At 42.4% G+C, this 2,673-nt stretch overlaps 1 long non-coding RNA gene across 1 annotated transcript; it reads right to left on the reverse strand.

The window, feature by feature from the left end:
* Positions 1-206: 206 nt before the first annotated feature.
* Positions 207-1,149, reverse strand: LOC127905585 (uncharacterized). Its single transcript, XR_008059733.1, has 2 exons — positions 1,080-1,149; positions 207-471 (listed from the first exon to the last, which is right to left on the reverse strand). It is a non-coding gene; the product is annotated as an uncharacterized LOC127905585 (long non-coding RNA).
* Between the last annotated feature and the right edge of the window lie 1,524 nt (positions 1,150-2,673).

The raw sequence follows: 2,673 nt of genomic DNA on the forward strand, positions 1-2,673 counted from the left end.
TTATGGGTTGATTGTTGTGGGTAATTGGTTAATTAGTTGATTGTGAGAAATTGGAGGTAAATATGATGATTTTGAGTTATGATTTTGTTTGAATGGTGGAATTTTGTTAGAAATCAGGAGATGACAGTAGGTAATCTCATATGTCATTACTCATAATCTATTCTCTATACAAAATTCCACTATTCCTTATTCAAAATTACGCAGCATTTCATAATCTTCAGAAATCTTATATTATTCAAAACTGATGAAACCAAAAGATAGTTTAAAACTCCTCATCAGTAATTAAAACAAAAACAATAATCCATAATACTCATTACATTGTCAAAATCCAAACTTAATCAAAACAAGGTAATAGTGGAGCGCCTAAGACATTGAATCAAACAGCCTTGAAAGATAAGCAAGGCATACCGACCCAAAACTGAAGAAGCAGGAACACTCAACAAAGTTCACCTACTATCAGAAACTAAGAACCTGAAATAATATTAAGAATGAGGGGTGAGTTCAACCAACTCAATGAGGGAATAATAATTAATATACATTTTAGATATTCTTGATATTAATAGTTCGCAAGATCCTTTATCTTGATATACATATACATATACATACTGAACATATCATATACATATCATATACATACTAAACATATCATCATAACGTAGTGGAGTACATGTCAGAGATCAGATGACACCCGAAGGTGACCAGATGACACACACAGGTGACCAGATGACACCCAAAGGTGACCACTGTGGGATGATCAGTCGCCACAGGCTGATGCCTCTCTCACCAGCTAGGTATACAGAATACTATGTGCACATAGGCTAACTACTCTCCGTTAGCATGGAGTTACTGACAAGTCCCATATCAAGGCATATTAGATATTCACATAATCATCAAAGAACATATATCATATCAAATAGAATTTGCTTTGACAGATTGCGAGTGCAAATTCAAGAATAAATGAGTACTCGGAAAATAAGCAACATATATAATTATTCAAGAAATTAACGAGTTGTACTCATTATAAAATCAACATACATATTTACTTATCATATATGCATTTTAAAGATTATCCCACTCACCCGGAAAATATAGAACTAAAAGGAATGTCAGACGAAAGACCCGAAAATCCTATTGAGGATCGTTAGGAGTGTCGCACGTCTAAAAAATCCGCGCGGCGCCGGCTGGCGATTTTTTCTGTTGTTATGCGTTTTGCTTGATTTGATTGGTTCGTTGGAGTCGCCACCTAGTAATTGATTGCGGGCTACTAGGAAACCGGATGTACTGGTCTTGTCAGAGATTCATGGGTAAGGGACTGGTTGTGGTTAGGGAAGGTATTAGCACCCCTAACGCACCCTACCTGAGGTAAGCTGCTTCGTGACTTTGATGTGTTAAAGAAGTTTTAATAATTGTCTTTTCATCGGATATTAGAAATACAACTTACATGTAAGTTAATAATTCTTGACCGTGATCCAATCAAAATATTAAATTCTTCTTTAATCTTTACAATTTTATCTTAAATAAAAAATAAAACATCCATAAAAACAAATACAAACACACCCATACACTTTCACTATTTTTTTGCTTCTTTTCTTTTCCTTTTCTTTTCTTTTACATCCACAATACAAATAATAAAAATTCAAAAACCACTAAACAAAAATTACATTACATTTTGGAAATTACAAAGAAAAACAACCTCTAAAAAATCCTAGAATTTGCTGGGAACGTTTCTGTGAAGCCATGGACCCCAGGAACAGTGGCGGCGCGTCTGGCGGCGTGTGGGTTCACGCGCCGCCGCGAACAAGGCCGGAAAACGGGTGGATCTGGCTCGGCTTCCTTTCCTTTTCCCTTCTCTGCTGGTGGTGACAACCACCGTCACCTGCAATAACAGAAAACGCACAACACAGTCGATTTTAATTTTTTGTTTTTGTTTTGCAGATCTGCTTCTCTGGTTCGGTTTTTTTCTGCAGCTCAGTGTTTTCTTTTCGTTTCCCCTTCTTCTCTGTTTTCAGGCGGGGGCTGTCGGCAGTTGTGCTTCTGTTGAGTCTGGCCAGCTGTGGGAGATGAAGACTTGGTTCGGTCGGCGGGTTTTGTGCTGATGGGGAGGAGATCGTCGGGTCTGTGCAGTGAGCGGCTGGAGGAGCAGAGGAGGGAGGAGCGGCGGACCGATCTGGGTCCGTGGGGGAAGCTGCTGTTGTCGGCCGCCGCTGGGTCCTTCGGTGGGAGGAGGCTATGAACGGGACTCCTGCTGCTGCTGTGTGGTGCTCGCTGGAGACCGGCGTTGATGGTCTTCCTTCAAGACTGTTGTTCGTGGGTCTCGCTGCTGGAGCTGGGTCGGCCGAGAGAGGGAAGAACGGTGGTCGGCCGAGAGAGCCAGAAGAAGAAGGAAGGTGCTGGGAGCAGGGGAGTGAGCGGGCGGCCGGCTCGATCTTGGCTAGCTGGGGCTGTAGTGGAGGGAAAATGGGTGCTGATGTGCAGGACGTGGGGATGGCTTTGGGTAGCGGCCAGGGAAGAGGGTTAGAGGCGGCTGTCAAGGGGAAAAAAAACAATGGCCAGCCGGAGGGGCTGTGTTGTTGGCTAGAAAAAATGGGGGAGGGCTGGCGGCTTGGAGAAGATGAGATGGGTTTAGGGTTGCTCTTCCCCTTTTCTGATGTTGTCAAAATTGCCCCCCCACTC

The sequence above is a fragment of the Populus trichocarpa genome, chromosome 7, assembly GCF_000002775.5.
Source record: "Populus trichocarpa isolate Nisqually-1 chromosome 7, P.trichocarpa_v4.1, whole genome shotgun sequence".
NCBI classification, from domain to species: Eukaryota; Viridiplantae; Streptophyta; class Magnoliopsida; order Malpighiales; family Salicaceae; genus Populus; species Populus trichocarpa.